Genomic DNA, 17,268 nt, shown 5'->3' with positions numbered 1-17,268 from the left:
CTTTCTCAGCTAATTAACCAGCTTCCTGTTTCCTGTTTCATATTCGGCCAATTATTTTTAGAGATAAATCATAATTGCAGTTTCTCGGGGAACTTTAAGGTGGCCCAGATTTTCCCTGGGTGAGTTATGGGGTGAGCTGATGCAGAAGGGCATGCCTCATGGTGTCTCCACCAAGCCCGTCTCTCTGTGGGCACTAATTAACTCCTGCATGCCCCATGGTGTGTCCTGAAAGATACAGCTGGTTTTCTGTAAGCTGAGCCTAAGAACTTCATTCGCTTACTCTGGCATCGTGGGATTTTTTTTTTTATTCACGGCTGTTCTGAGCTAACCTTGATGAGGCAGTTTCTTTATTACCTCTACCAGTACTTTGTTTTAGTAGATTAACAGAAGAGGGGGAGTTTGAGGAAATGATGGGCATTTTATTCACTTTTTGGTAACATAAGCAGGGCTGTAAACAAGTCTTTCAGAACCTCCAAAAGGTTTTTGACCCTGCTTAGATAAAAGTATCTGGTTATATTTTATTGGCTTAGTGGATAGAATGTGGTTTTAGAGTGAGACAGACCTGGGCTTCAAAGCCCAGATGCACCACCTATTATTTGTATGACCTTTGGAAAGTTATTTCACCTTTTGGTTTGTTTGTTTGTTTATTCCTTCTTTGCTTCCTTCCTTGGTTCCTTCTTTAGGGAATAAAAGTCAGAAAAGTACAGGGAAAAAGCTCCTATCTTCTCACCACCCAGAATTAATTGTATTTTTTTAAAGTTTATTTTTTTATTTTGGGAGAGAGAATGAGTTGGGGGGGAGGAGAGAGAGGGAGAGAGAGAAAGAGAGAGAGAGAGAGAGGAAGAGAGGATGCCAAGCAGGCTCTGCACTTTTAGCACAGAGCCTGATGCAGGGCTCAAACCCACAGACTGTGAGATTGTGACCTGAGCTGAAACCAAGAGTTGGACACTTAACCAACTGAGCTACTCAGGCACCCCTGACTGCATTTTCTTTTAGTCATTTGTTTCTTATGCTTTGTAAAAAATTACCCTGATAATATATGCATACACTCTTCTTTTGCTCCCCATTTCTTGGAAGATAATCTCTACTGTTTTCGTAGAATGAGATAATTAGAGCACCTAGTTTAGTGTTGATTCATAGTAGACAATTGGTACATGGTAGTTGTTATAAGTTGTCCTTTTATTCTTTCTTTGTGCATTTGCTTTAGAAAATATGGTCCTGGTAAATTGACGGACTTATAAAAATGGTTCTTGGGGGGCAAGTTATTTCTTCTTCTTGGATGTTTTTGTCACCCCTAACTCGAGGAATTAGTGTTAATACAAGTAAGAATGTGAAGCACACCACAAAACTTACTTAAATTGCAAATCAAAATTTATTGAAAGACCAGAACTTTCTAATAAATGATGGGCTACATTTGGGAAACTCTTTAAAATAAAACAATTGAGCCAAATTTTAGAAACTTGCATGCATTATTTAAAAAGTTATAATATTGGAGGAATGGAAAGATTGAGAAGAAAATTGCTTACTTAAACTGTGCTGTGAAAGATTGATTTCCTGCTTGTGGTGATCTTGCAGAGCAAGTGGCTGTTGGGTAATTAATGCTGGGGCTTTATTAATTTGTGAAGAGCAAGGAAGGATTAACTTGTCTGTACTGAAGAGAATTCTCCTCAAGTAACATGCTAAAAAAATCAAGATGATGAAAAATGTGAGCAATTTGCCAATTTAAATTAATGTTCCCTTTCATGGGCTTTCTAGACTAGTTTTACACTAAAATCCATTCCAAAATGGGTGGTAGCATAATTAAAGAGCAAAGAAGCTAGAGTGAGCTGGTGGCATCATTTGTAATCTCTAGCAATATTGATGTATTAGTTTAAAATGTCGTTCTCTTAGGAAGGGGAAAAATAGTTTCAAAGAGACAAGGAGGCAAACCCATAAGAGACTCTTAAAAACAGAGAACAAACTGAGGATTAATGGGGGAATCAGAGGGAGGGGAAAATGGGGGAGGGGCATTGAGGAGGGCACTTGCTGGGATGAGCACGGAGTGTTGTATGTAAGTGATGAACCATGGGAATCTACCCCCGGAATCCAAGAGCACGCTGTATATATACTGTATATTGGCTAACTTGACAATAAATCATATTAAAAAATAAAATAAATAAAAGGCTTTTTTTGCTAATAAAATGAAGTGTTTAAGAGATAGTTTTGTACTGTATATTAATGACATAGTAGGTCATATTTATATAGAGCTTACTGTGGCCAGTAAGGTAGTATAGTAAGTACTTTACCTGTATCATTGGATTGTTGGGAGAGCTCCTATGAGGTAGGTACTTTAATTGTCCCATTTTATGGATGAGGAAACTGAGACAATTAACTTGCCCAAGTTTCATTTCTACTGTGCGGTAGAGCCAGGTTTCAAGTCCAGGCAGGTGCTTCTAGAGTATGTGCTTTTTGGCTACACACCTATGCTGACTGCCATGAGAGCTAGTATTTTAAGAGCTTCGTCCACGTGATAAGCATTACATATTTTGGAAACTTTTCAGGGAGACTAAGAATAGTGTTTTTGGATTTTTTTTTTTTTTTGGTGCATTGTTCAAATGTCAGTCAAAATTGTTTATAAACACATCTGCTTGTTTCTCTTGTAGTTGAATAAAAAGCTCTTTTTCAGTGAGTGGGAAGGTATGGACCTCTTCTTGACGTGATGGATTTATGATGTCATTTATTTTTAACATTCATGTACCGAGTACCAAATGTGTACAGAGTCCCATGGGTAGCTGCAGGCACGGATGGGGACACACAACAATGAATCAGACTTAGGCCTGTGCTCAAAGGAGTTTATGATCCATTGAGAGGAAAAGATCTGCCTATAAATAATTCAAAGACATAGATGAATCAGCTGTGGGGGTGGGAGAAGTGTGACATATGGAATACAGGTGTCAAGGCAGGTACCATTTGTAAAAAATTATTTTTAGAGAAATAATTGACATATAGCATTGTACTAGTTTTAGGTGTATGACCTAATAATTTGACATATGTATATATTGTGAAGTGATTACCACAATGTGCAGGCACCATTTTTAGTTTTTATTTTATTTAAAAATGTTTTTTATTGGGGCACCTGGGTGGCTTAGTTGGTTAAGTGTCCGACTTTGGCTTAGGTCATGATCTCACGGTTTGTGGGTTCGAGCCCTGCGTCGGGCTCTGTGCTGACTGCCAGCTCAGAGCCTGGAGCCTATTTCAGAGTCTGTGTCTCCCTCTCTCTCTGACCCTCCCCTGCTCCCGCTGTCTCTCTCTCTCTCTCTCTCTCTCTCTCTCTCCTAGAAATAAATAAAGATATTTAAAAAAATGTTTTTTATTTGAGTATAGTTGGCACACAATGGTACAGTTTCAGGTGTAAAACATAGTGATTCCACTTCTCTATATGACATGCTGCACTCACCACAAGTATAGCTACCATCTGTCATCAGACAATGCTATTACAGTATCACTGACTATATGCCCTTTGCTGTGCCTTTCATTCCCAGAACTTACTCGTTCCATTACTGGAAGCCTGCATCTTTCACTCTCCTTTATCCATTCTGCCCATATCCCCACCCCTTTCCCTTTGGTAACCCTCAGTTCTCCATAGTTCTGCTTTTGCTTTTTGTTTGTTTATTCATTTATTTTGTTTTTAAGATACCACATATGAGTGAAATCATACAGTATTTGTCTTTCTCTGTCTGACTTATTTAGTATAATACCCTCTAGGTGCATCCATGTTGTCACAAAATGGCCTTTCTATGGCTGTGTAATATTCCATTGTATATTTATAATACATCAGTCTTATTTATTTGTCTGTCAGTGGGTACTTACGTTGCTTCTATGTCTTGGCTGTTGTAAATAATGGTTCAATAAACATAGGGGTGCCTATCTTTAAAAAAATTTTTTTTAACTTTATTTTTGAGAGGCAGAGAGAGTGTGAGTGGAGGAGGGGCAGAGAGAAAGGGAGACACAGAACCTGAAGCAGGCTCCAGGCTTTGAGCTGTTACCAGAGAGCCCGATGTGAGGCTCGAAGTCACCAACCACGAGATCATGACCTGAGCCGAAGTCGACTACTAACCTGACTGAGCCACCCAGGCACCCCTGCCTAAATCTTTTTGAATTCGTGTTTTTGTTTTCTTTAGGTAAATACCCAGTAGTGGAATTATTGGATTGTATGATATTTCTATTTTTGATTAAAAATTTTTTTAAGTGTTTATTTTTGAGAAACAGAGACAGAGTGCTAGTGGGGGAGGAGCAGAGAGAGAGGGAGACACAGAATCTGAAATAGGCTCCAGGCTACTAGCTGTCAGCACAGAGAGCCCAACATGGGGCTCAAACTCATGAACTGTGAGATCATGACCTGAGCTGAAGTCAGATGGTCAACTGACCGAGCCACCCAGGCGCCCCTATTTTTGATTTTTAAAGGAACCTCCATATTGTTTTCTACAGTGGCTGTACCAATTTACATTCCTATCAACAGTGCATGAGGGCTCCTTTTTCTTCACATCTCCACTAACGTTTGTTACTTCTTGTCTTTTTGAGTTTAGCCATTTAGATAGGTGTAATGTGATATCTCATTGTGGTTTTGATCTGCATTTCCCTAATGAGTGGTGATGTTGAACATCTTTTCATTTGTTTGTGGGCCATCTATATGCCTTTGGAAAATTTTTCCTTGGAAAAATTTCTGTTCAGTTCCTCACGCAGGTACCATTTCTAAATGTTCAATTCAGGATTGCAATCTGATATCTTTTGTGTGTCATAGAGACAATTTAAAAAAATCAAACATTTACTGAGTGCCTAGGGTGTGTCAGGCCCTATGCTAGAAAATCATTTAGAATTTTTCCAAAATACTTTGTGGTACTTTGTTTTCAAGTATCAGGAAGGTTTAAAATTTAGAGAAACCAGAGGTGTTTTTTTTTTTTTTAAAGACATAATGTATTCCCTCCCTAGGAGCTGGCATATCTGATTGATTCTGGCCTTAGGCCAGACAGACATACTGCCAAGTGACACTCTGTGATAAGCTAGGACTAAAGACAATGATAATTAAAGGTGTCAGCACTGCTCTATGAAGCACATGAGTATAATAGGTCATATTTGTATTGCTTCTAGAAGAGAAGGAACACACAGAAAATGTACTTATTAAGCTGTCTGCTTCTTTAAGAGTTTTTCTCTATTACCAAAACTTTAGGTTGACATTAAAAAACTAGAAAACATGCGTAACCATTTCCAGGAATATACTGGTGTATTCCTTTAAAAAATGTTATTTATATTAGAGAGAGAGAGAGAGAGAAAGAGCGACAGTGTGCAAGTGGGGGAGGGGCAGAGAGAGAGAGGGAGACAGAATCCGAAACAGTCTCCAGGCTCTGAGCTGTTAGCACAGAGCCTGACAAGAGGCTCAAACTCACAAGCTGTGAGATCATGACCTGAGCTAAAGTCAGATGCTTAACCAACTGAGCCACCCAGGCAGCCCACACTGGTGCATTCCTAAATCTTTATGAAGGTAAAAGTAAAAGTGAATGTAAATCACCAGACATGCTACCCTTTAAAACACTGAGGACTGTGTTGATTGATATACCATAAACCTCCTCTTACACCACCCAAGTATCTTTCATCCACATAATTCAGGAGATATGCATTTTCCTTTTAGAGTGGTTCCTAAAATGATTTGGAATTCCTTTCCAGTAGCGTCCTGGTTTCTCATGTAATAAGAATAATGATCTAAAGATAATGTAATATTTTTAATAAATACATAAAAATTCAGCTTGTTCAGAAGAGTCTTTTTAAGTTCAAGAAAGTATAATAATACATTTAAAAAGTATTCTTAATGAGGACTGAAGCCAAAAGGACTTTTTTTGCTTAAATTTCAGTTTGCTTGAAAATATAACAACTCAAACTGTATTCTCTGTGCATTAACAGTTGGTAAACATTTATTTGCATTGGATTGAGAGATTCTTACAGAGTAATAGAATTTGAATATCAGTTAAATTGAAGCTATTTCAGTGTTACTGGTTGTTGAACATACCTCATTTTACATGTCCTTTGAGGGTGTTCCTGTCTGCTGGGTGTGCCGAGAACTCCAAAAGACAGGGTCTTTAAGCCCTCCTGAGGCTCTGTGTTTTATTATAGGTAGAACATTCTTAAATTTTGCTGATATCTGCCTCTCTGTAACTCCCATTTAGCAGTTCTGATTCAGTCCTTTGGAGGAAACATGAAGCTAATCTTAATACTCTTTTTTTATGTTTATTTTTTTGAGAGAGAGAGAGCGAGCAAGAAGGGGAGGAGCAGAGAGAAAGGAGGAGAGAGAATCCCAAGCAGGCTCTGTACTGTCAGCACAGAACCCGATGCGGGGCTTGATCTCAGGAACTGTAATATCCTGACCTGTGAGATCAAAATCAAGAGTTGGATGCTTAAATGACTGAGGCACACAGGTGCTCTGCTAATCTTAACACTCTTATCAAGTGCGTGAAGGCAGAGGAGGAATGTCTGGTGAGGACCTTGGGGAGGCATTCTAGCCAGTCGGTCTCTCTGTGGGTCTGATCCTGGATTCTCTGCTGGGCAGACATTTGGGTAGACTGCCCACTGGGCCATTTTAACCTTATCCTGTACTGTAACAACATCTACTAAGGAAAAAAGGATGCCCAGATGTAAATGCTTTGAGTGCCTGCTTTGTACCACTACGTGCTAGACTCTATACTTTTGCTATTATTTTGCTGTTTAATTCTATACAGGAATTCAAGTAAATATCATTGATTTTAAAAATGAGGAAACCTAGGAATTCAGTAACTTGTCCACACTGAGCTAGTGAGTAGAATTCTAACCTTGGTCTGCCTGCCTTTAGAGACAGCACTCTCATGACACATCACATTGCCCCCTGGAGAGCCGTACTAGGCGGGGTGATGGCTCTCACACGCTTCCTCATTAGCCTGCATATTCTGCATCTTCTCCCTGAGTGATCTGAGGCTCCCAGGCCAGCCAAGTCAACATTAATGTCTACTCTGATCTCTCTTTCCGATACTTCTTTCTTCTCACCATCAAAATTAAGCACATTCTTCTTAAAGACATGACCCTTCTTTTCTCTATGAACATGTATTTCTAAGCCATGGTAATTTACATCAATAGGTATCAGAAGCCCTCTCTTTTCATATCCCTTGACTGGGTCAAAGGAATCTTAGAATGGTTTGGTGTAAAAGGTTGGGAAGGCTAAGCTAAGTAGTTCATCATGACTAGGATGAACAATGATATCATCTTCTAAAGTAATGGTCTGAGTCTTCCAGCTCTACCCCTGATATGGAAGCAAAGAGCCAAATCACCCTAATTGTAAGAGCAGAGATCAGCTTTATCCTTGGCTTGTTTTCAGTCGAAATTTAATAGTTTAATGAAATATAGCCCTGGGAAAACATTGGAATATACATTCCTTAGGGGGAGGTAAAGATACTGCTGTCCCTCCAAGTACTCACATAATATTTTAAATACATAGTATTTTAAGCCTTTCACACTGCCCTGTCACCACCCATTTTATCCCTCCCTCAGTAAGCTGTAAATTCCTTGAGGGTAGGAGAATATACTTGAATTCATACTTTTATTTCCCACAGACCATAGCATAAAGCCTTTCCAACTGTGGTTAATGAATAAATGTTTATTTCATGAATGTATAAATGAATGAAAGAAATATACAGATGTCTTTCTCTAGTCAACATAAACCTACCTCACGTAGTATTAAATCACTTATTTTGGGGCAAGAAAATACTTCATAGAAAATAGGAGGCCAAGAGGAATAATATGACGACTTCCAAAATTTTGGGTTAACTGAGGTTGGGTTCCATAATTTTGTGTATCTGAGGTTATGTGGACCTAGCCACAGGGTTTTAAGTACATTTCCATATGGTACCCAGAAATGAGACTTCCATCCCCCATGTGAATGAAATTCTTATATCAGTTTTTAACTTAAAAATTTCTGATCTGTAGATAAAACTGATGATTATTAAAATACTTCCTCCAAAATATTTGAATGTGTGTGTGGGGAGCTGTTAGGAGTGGTTTTGTTCCTGAACATATCTGATGAAGGGGAATAGTCCTGAGAAGGCATCAACAGTGACCCTCAGGAGGTAGAGGGCGTGCCGAGTGGATTTGGTATTGGAATTTAAAAGCTTCTCTGTTCCATGCTTGATAGAATCCTTTCTCTCAAGTAAACAAAATACAAAGCCACACCTGAGTGTCTTCAAGGATGCCTGTATTTAAATAGAGAAATCAATTTTCATGACTGAGGGGAGAAAATCACACAAAAGGAAAATAAAATGTCCCGTGTACATAATGTGATGTGTCAGATAATTGTAAGATGCTTCTTCCCCCTCAGTTTCTTCCTGCTGCCGTGCCTCTGTGTCTCTTTCATGAAGGGAGAATGGTGATGATGCTCATCACCATGAGCTCATAGTGCGTGGGTTTTGTCTTAGATAATGGGTTGAGGGAACTACCTATTAAGGCCTTACTTTCAGGTCGGTCTGAGGAGAGTGTTAGCCTCTGACGGTACTGGTCATAGTTGCTCTCCCTGTAGGGGAGGTGTTATTTTTACTGTTCAGGAGTTGCTCACAGACCTTCTCAAGTTGTGGGGAGAGCTGAGAGGAGACTAGTGGCTTTATGCCACCAGACCCCCAGTCTTTGAATTAGCAGGGGTGCAACGATGTACCCATGTTCTGCCCAGTGGGAGACCCATAGACCTGCCATCTGGTGAGATCTCATCTGACGCTCAGAGACTTGCATACTCACGAATGACTGCCAGAAAACTCTGCAGCTGTCAGGATGAGTTCCTGGGCCGTTTTTCCCAAGCAAGACCGCTCCTTGTGTGCTTTGGTTTTTTCCTCTCTCTCCTCAAAGCAGGCTTCCACGGCTTTTTCTCTTGGTAATTGTCACTACTAGTTCTGTTCAGTCCCTGAAGATAAGCACGTAGGCCCTTTTTATTTTAAGATTTTACTGTTAAACGAAAATAGTAGCATTAGGAAATCATGAAAAGTCCCAGACCTGATTTCCGTCTGGAAGCCCGTTGGGACAGAGCTTTTATTCCTTAAGTTGGGCTCTCTGTGCTTCCTATTAAAGGAATAGTTTGCTCTCAAGGGAGCCTCACTCCCAGCTCAAAGGCCTGAAGGTGCAGAGGTAGCGGAATGATCCCTGCTTCTTGTAGCAGCCTGGGAAAGTCCATCTCTGGGGGTGTCCCATGGGGATTGGACTCTGTGAGCCATTCAGGATGCTTCCTCAAAACATGCCTTTTCTTTAGCAATCCAAGTAAGTTTCAAATCCAAATCAGTTTTTCACTGAGCCTTCTTTTTGCCAACTTCAGCTTAAATTATAATTGTTCTAGGCTATGCCAAGATATGATTTGCCCAAATGTGAATTCACTGATGTTATTTGACTAGGAAAGATCACTCAGTTAGTAAAGAGGGATGTTAAGTTGGCCTTGGCTGGAAATCTTGCCACCTGAGATCTTCAAGCAGAGTCCATGCTGGTGTTATTTCCTCTGCAAGTTGACTTCAGGTGACATCTGTTGCTTCTAGAAAACAATATTGCAGACATGAATAAGAAACCATGAGTCATACAATAAGTATAATGCTAGGCTTGCGCCACGGCTGCTTTTAGACCATTATATTTTACTGCTTGTTTAATTATCTGTTTGCTATAAAAGTTGGCAATCCTGGCTTTCCTCTTCAATGTAAACAAATAATAATATTTAATTCCCTTGCTACTTATTGCTATAATAGTAGAAACTCTTATTAAAAATTCTTTTTGCCATTTTCAGTTTCTATATAGTTTAGAATGGGAAGTTTTCAAGGAAACTTTTTTAAAGAGTTTTTCCTTGTAATACATCAGAGATGAAACAGAATTTTTATCTTGAAAGTAAACAAACCCCTTTTTCTACTGGCAAAAAAAAAAAAAAAGGATTGTCTGGAGAACAGTTTTGGAAAGAGGGCTTTTTGTCAGCCATGACACATCGAGGTGGCTTGGCAATCTAGGGTCTAGATTCTCCTTTGGCAGTCAGTCCAGAAATTTGATTTCCTCAGCTCACTGGGAGTTGAGCAAATTCAGCGGTATTGACGGCTATTAACTGGCCCGTGCATTTTCTTCTTTGCGGCAAAATCAATGGGAAGTCAGATGACACCCAGCATTTGCTTGGTGAGCATGGAGTCTGACCCAAGGGAAGGGGGTTGGTCTGAGTGGCACATGTCAGCCAGCTGTGGGAGCTGGATGTCCCTTCCACTCCAGAGACAAAGTTGTAGAGCAGAGCCCATTGCTCCTCTTCTTGGGTGCTGAGGCTGTCTTTCCTGCTGGCCCAGTGTTGGCAACTGAGTGTGAGTAGCCTCTCTTGTTAAAAGAGAACACAGAACCCTCTAAGATTTGAGCAGATGAGAGCTCTCTGGAAGATGAGACTGTGCATGCAGATACTGGCTTGTTTTCTTGGATTTTCCCTCTCCTTCCAGTTTTCTTCCTTTGATTCTGGCCATTCATCACCATCTTCACACCCAGAGGCCTGTGGTGCCCTCTAAAAAATTGGCTAAGGCCAAACATCAGTTCTCTTTCTATTATTCTCAGCACAGCTGAGATAGGCTGGAGCAGTCAGTGGACATCTTTTTAAAATTAATAGAAAGCTAAAGGAAAATGAACATGAGCTGAGACTATGAACACGTCAGGCTGATGAAGGATAGATTTTGAGCTTGGTGTAAGATGTTGGGAAATGCAAGCCAAACAGTTAACTATGACCAGGTTAAACAATGAATTCATCTTCTCAAGTGGTGAGGAAGAGTACTGACTTTTTCAAAGCATTTTTCCCCCAGTGGGGCAGGCATAGCTGAGTAGCTTATCTATCCCAAATGAGGCAGGTTTTACTTTTGCACATTAGGAATCTCATTTTAACAGATTCTTATATATGAAATGTATATTTCATGATTAGAGTTGTGTCATTTCTGACATTGTCCTCAGATTCTGGGGGTACTTCATAAAGCCCAGAATGTACTGATTCCCAAATAAGTGTGCCAGAGACCTAAGAATGACTTCTTTTCCAGCTCTTTCAGAATATCATTAGGACTGCATTTAAAAAAATATTCAATACTTTTCAATCAATAGCAGCCATTGTTTTTGATGCTCGAAATTTTCCATTTTTGGCCAGTAGTAACCTATTCATGTGACTCTTAGGTCCTTTTGACATGGCCTTATTAGTCTTGGAGCACTTCCTTGCTTCCTTAGCTCATCAAAATGGTTCAGGCTCATCCTGTACTTTTTTTCTGTCTCAGACTTAGAATCAGTCACACTTCAAAGGAGCCCTGGTTCTTTTCAGTGGGGAATGGTTTTTAGATATCACAACCTGAGTGCTGCAGGTGTTCATTGCTGCTGGGTTGTCTTTAGTTCTAAACCTACTCAGTGCGTATACAGTTGACCTTTGAACAGCATAGATTTGAACTGCACAGGTCCGTTTATAAGTGGATTTTTTTTTTTTTGGGTATATATAGTACTGTAGATGTATTTTCTTTCCTGTATGATTTTCTTAAGATTTTATTTTCTCTAGCTTACTTTATTGTAAGAATACATATATAATACATATAAGATACCAAATATGCAGTTTTTAAAGTTTATTTTTATTATTTATTTATTTTTGAGAGAGAGAGAGAGAGAGAGAGAGCACGAGCAAGTGGGAGGAGGGGCAGAGAGAGAGAGAGACAGAATCCAAAGCAGACTCCAGGCTCCAAGCTGTTAGCACAGAGCCTGACAGGGGGCTCGAACTCACAAACCGTGAGGTCATGACCTGAGCCAATGTCAGACACTTAACTGACTGAGTCACCCAGGAGCCCCTATTTTTATTTTTATTTTTAAGTAATCTCTACACCCAATGTGTGGCTCAAACAACCCCGAGACCAAGAGTCTCATGCTCTACTGACAGAGCCAGCCAGGTGCCCTGAAAGTTTGCATAGGAATTAGTTTTTTTCTTTTTTTAATTTAGAGAGCACAAGTGGGGGAAAGAGGCAGAGGGAGAAAGAGAGAGAGAATCCCAAGTGGACTCCATGCTTAGTGTAGAGCCCAATGCAGGACTCGATTCCATGATGCTGGGATCATGATCTGAGCTGAAATCAAGAGTCAGATGCTCAACCTACTGAGCCAGCCAGGTGCCCCAGGAATTAATTTTTTTTTTTATAAATATTTTTTTATTTATTTCTAGGAGAGAGACAGCATGAGCAGGGAGGGTCAGAGAGAGAGGGAGATACAGACTCTGAAATAGGCTCCAGGCTCTGAGCTGGCAGTCAGCACAGAGCCCGACGCGGGGCTCGAACCCACGAACCATGAGATCATGACCTAAGCGAAAGTCGGATGCTTAACCGACTAAGCCACCCAGGCGCCCCAGGAATTAATTTTTTTAAGTAAGCTCTATACCCAATGTGGAATGCAGCACCCCAAGGCCAAGAGTCACATGCTCTACTAACTGGGTCAGCGAGGCACCCCATTCAAATATGTGTTGATTGACTGTTTATGTTATTGGTGCCGGTTCTGGTAAGTACTAGGCTATTGGTAAGGTTTTTGGAAGGTCAAAATTTATATGCAAATTTTCCACCTTTTGGGGGTGGGTGGGAAGGTTTGCAACCCTAACTCCCCTGTTATTCCTTGTTCAAGGATCAACTGTATGTATTTTTGGAAGAAAAAAAAAAAAGACAAATTCACACTAGTATTTCCAATTTAAAAAACCTTAATTTCTTTGTACACTTGAGTTTTTGGTTACACTGAGAACATCTTGGTTCCTTTTGACATTAACATTATTCACTTTATCCCATATTGTACATAAGGACTAAAAAAACAACATCCATATAATAATAATGCTACTTACTGACATTTAAGGTTTCTTTGTAGCTCTTTTTGCCCTTGGAATATACCACCAATATAATACAGTACAACCACTGATGTACATTCATAACACTGTATTCTAAAGCAACTTAGTAATTTTTTCTGTATTCTTGTGCCATCAACAGGATATTCAGTTAGGTTCATTTATTTTCATTTTTTTCTTTTATTAATATGTTATTCCGGGTCAAAACTGTATAAGTTACATCCAGAGAAGTCTCTGTTTTCCACTCTTTTCTTCCACACTGTTCCTCCCACATAAATATATATTTTTATCCATGTAGTATTCCTTTTCTGAATATTAGCAAATACAAATGTCTATTTCCTCCTACCTCCTTTCCTTCTCTATTCCTCACTCATTTTTATGATTAATATTCCACTGGTGATTGTCATAGTTTAAGAATGACTTTCTTCTTTTTAAAATAGTAATGATAGTTAATAGTTCTAAACTACGAAGGTCTACGGCCGGACAGAAGGGGGCACTTAAAAAAAACCCTGCTTTTGGGGCGCCTGGGTGGCTTAGTCGGTTAAGCGTCTGACTTTCGCTTAGGTCATGATCTCGCGGTTCGTGAGTTCGAGCCCCGCGTCGGGCTCTGTGCTGACTGCCAGCTCAGAGCCTGGAGCCTGTTTCAGTCTGTGACTCCCTCTCTCTCTGACCCTCCCCTGCTCACGCTGTCTCTCTCCTAGAAAAAAAAACAAAACAAAAAACCTGCTTTTAAATGCGAACACTTCTTTTTTCTTGAAGCCCATTCTTCCAGGAGAAATAACCATTATTAATTACGTTTTACGTGATTTCCATGCCTCTCTAAGCTGCCAGGAATCTGTTTAACACAATTGGGGATGAAGCTAGTGTTTCATCACCGGCCAGCTTCTCTGCCACGCTGCCAGACTCGTCCTGTGGTCGGCTGACTGTCTCTCCTGACACTGCTCGGATAGGTGGGCACTTGAACCTCTTTGGTATTCTGCACCTGAGACTTGCTGTCCAGGTGTCCATCCCCTCCCAGGTCTTGGGATAAGCGCGGAAATCTCCCGCTGCTTCTGGTCCCGGGGCGCATTTCGTTTCCCTGGCCGCTCTCCAGTTCCCGGGCTCCCGGGCTCCGGGGTTTCCAGGCCCNTTCCCGGACCGCGCCTCGGCTGCTCTGCACCCTGGAGCCGGGTGAGGACCCGCGGCTGCAGAGGGGGGCGCTGGAAAGTAGCGTGGCGCGCCGGGGCTGGCGCCTCTGCCTCAGCTGGACTCCGCCTAGACCCGGGAGCGCTCGCGGGCCGCCCGGTGCGGGGAACCGCGGCTCGGCGCACGCGGGGCTGGGTCGGTCTGGGAGGGAAGAGCGCGGACGAAGGCCTGGGCGCGGGCAGCGGCCTCCCCAGGCTGGGAGGACCGGCTGCTCCCGCTGGCTGCCCGGGGGTCCCGACCCCGCGGCCTGGGCGCGTTCTAGCCCTGTTTGTACCCGGAGCTTCAGGCGAGCGGTGCGCTCGGCCTTGTCCGCGTGGTGGGCGAGTGCGGGCGGCTACCCAGGCGGGCAGAGGCCGCGCCGCCAATTGTGCTCCAGGCTCACTGGAAGCCGCGTCCTGAAAGAGGTGTGTGAGGCGGAGAGAGGCGAGTGTTTGCTACTTGGGGTCGAAGGGGAAGGCAGCGGCTGCGAAGGAAAAATCAGGTTCATCTTCCTGAGGGTCCCTGCGGCGTGAGTGCCAGGGTCAGTTTGCCTGGAGCCTCCAATTTGTGTGTCCGTTTGGGGAGCGGGCAGGAAACACTCCTGCAAGTAGAGATCCTTTCTTACAGCTGAAGTCCGGGAGCGCGCCTCGTGTGCCAGGCTAGGCCCTTTATGGTGGTGGCCTGTTGTTTACACATCCCTGCTTCTCTAGGCTGCATAACTCCGCGTCGGCTCCGCCACTCGGCATGCCTCCCCGGGGTTTTATGGGCCTGGCGCGGGTGCCCGGGCACAGGGCTTTCTGGCGAGCGGTGGCCGCAGAGGGAGCCGCTGCACTCTCGCCGGCGCTCAGGCCCACTTGTCCCCAGTGTGGCACCAGCGGGGTCCCAGGCGAGCTCGCCCTCCCCAGCCCTGCTGTCCCGAGGCTGCTGACGAGGCGCGGAGCCCCAAAGGGTGGAACGCGTGACTGCCTTTACGAACCTTGTGGTTTCTTTGTTTTTCTTCCCGTGGAAGTGTCTAATTGCAGAGACTGTAGTATTTATTCACCATCTTCCTTTGCCCTTAAAAAAAATCTTCCCACGTTAAAAGTATTTTGTATTTCTGAATCCGGAACAGCCGTGACTATCAGATGAAACATAAACCACCTCCCTTTCCTTAAATGAGAAAAGGAGACAATGACCTGATTTCAGCTATCGCATGCAGGTGGTGAATGATCAATTCCAGTTAAATCCTGTGACTCATTTAGATCATGAGAAAATAGTTGTGGTTTAGATTGACCCCAGGAGGTTTTCAGCACCTGATGCCCAGCAGGTGCTCTGAAAAAGCAAAGGGAGCATTTTCGGTCATACATACAGGCAATCCAGAGCTGTCAGGTGGGTTGAAGTAAGTCAGCGCTGGATAGAATTTCCTTGTCTTTGTTACAGTAAAGCAAAAGTCATGACACTACACACGCGCACACACACACACACACACACACTCTCCCTCTCCCCCTCCCTCCCTCTCTCTCTCTCTCTCATCAGCACCCCTCGTCTGGACAGCAACCTCACAAGAAGTATGTTTCATCGTGCCTTAAATCATTCGCTCCAGCTGGAGGCGCTCTTGTGGCCATTGTATCATTGCTCTGCACTGAAGCAGGACTTCATTTAAACCATCTCAGAGGGATGAGAATGTGGGGGTACTTGATCGATCTTTGGAGAAGGAAATCTTATCTACTTAGGCAGAATATGCTTGTGGTCCTGAAGCTTTGAAAAGAAGTATGGGGGCATTGATTGGATGCCTGGGATTTTTAAAAAAATTTATGTCTTTATTTTATTTTGAGAGAGACAGAGGGTGAGCAGGGGAGGAGCAGAGAGAGAGACACACACACACACACAGAACCTGAAGCAGGCTCAGAGCTGTCAGCACAGAGCCTGACACGGGGCTCGGGAACCCACAGAATATGAGATCATGATCTGAGCCAAAGTCGGATGCTTAACCGACTGAGCCACCCAGGTACCCCTGGATGCCTGGGGTGCTTTATCACAACTTGACTTCAGAAATCTAGGACCCATATCATGTATTCACAGACTCTTTCAGGACTCCTAAGAAGGACCTCTGCATACTGTCATGGGCTTGGGCAAATCTAGCACATTTCTAGCTTCTTTGAGAGAGACAGAGTGAGCAGGGAAGGGACAGAGAGAGAGAGAGAGAAGACACAGACATGGAAGCAGGCTCCCAGCTCTGAGCTGTCAGCACAGAGCCCGATGTAGGACTCAAACCCGTGAACCATGAGATCATGACCTGAGCCAAAGTCAGATGCTCAACTGACTGAGCCACCCAGGTGCCCCTCCATATATATGTTTTTAAAAAGACGAGCCTTATTATTGTAATTTTAAATTCTGAAGATTGTTTCTATTTACATATAATTCCTAAGTAGTGGAAGTTGTGGGGAGGTTTTCAGTATAACTAATCTGCAATATGAGAAGCAAAAATATTGTCATAATGACATCAAAAATTGTAAAACTGAATGCTATTAATAATGTTTGGTATATATTGATCCTTGAACTTTTTGGTAACAAGTTTTTAAAAAAGTGACTTGAAATATGATTTAATTGTAGAAAAATAATACGTAGCATTTTCAGTTGATTATTTTTAATAAAATTTACATGAGAGGGGGTGCCTGGGTGGCTCAGTCGGTTGAGCGTCCGACTCTTGGTTTCCTCTCAGCTTAGGTCATGATCTCATGGTTCATGGGTTCCATCCCCACCCCCACCAAAATAAATAAAGTTAAAAAAATTAAGCTTACTAAAAAAATAATAAAATTTATGTGGGAGTAAAAATTGTTATGTAATTTCAAGAACAATAGCACATACTTCTCACATGGAATTCTGAATAAAAGCCCAGTATGAATATAGCATAAAGTCTTCATGTATTATACATTGTCTTGATGTATTCTCCTATTTATTCTCTTCCATAGATTTGGGATTTGAATCAAAGAAGATGTAGATAACTTTAAGTAGTAGCTATATTAGCTGTAGTTATATTTTAGTCTATAATTAAACATACAAACTGTTTTTATCTTCAATGAGTAAGTGTATCATGACAGAATATTAAGATACATGAAAATCTCCAAATGTGATTATTAAAATGGATTACTCCATGAGTGAGAGAGCAATGACATTATTCTGATAACTTTTGATATTTCACCGAGGCTTCCTTCATAGACTTAGTTCACATAAATTTTTTAGAAAACAAA

The 17,268-nt window shown here is 41.9% G+C and overlaps 1 protein-coding gene across 2 annotated transcripts in view; it reads left to right on the top strand.

Annotated features, from left to right (window-relative positions):
- Positions 1 to 17,268, top strand: part of TBC1D30 (TBC1 domain family member 30) — an 81,037-nt gene that overhangs the window by 24,442 nt on the left and 39,327 nt on the right. The window contains exon 1 of one of the 2 annotated variants that reach the window (XM_077775246.1): positions 14,010 to 14,044. The exons of the other annotated variant lie outside the window; for it this stretch is intronic. The gene's annotated coding sequence lies outside the window, so the exon portion shown is untranslated. Of the gene's footprint in view, positions 1 to 14,009; positions 14,045 to 17,268 lie in introns of those variants that run through there. 2 annotated transcript variants of the gene reach the window in all.

The sequence above is a fragment of the Crocuta crocuta genome, unplaced genomic scaffold, assembly GCF_008692635.1.
Source record: "Crocuta crocuta isolate KB4526 unplaced genomic scaffold, BGI_CrCroc_1.0 scaffold97, whole genome shotgun sequence".
NCBI classification, from domain to species: domain Eukaryota; kingdom Metazoa; phylum Chordata; class Mammalia; order Carnivora; family Hyaenidae; genus Crocuta; species Crocuta crocuta.
Note: the sequence above shows the minus strand (reverse complement) of the source record. Positions and strands in the feature narration are given on the sequence as shown.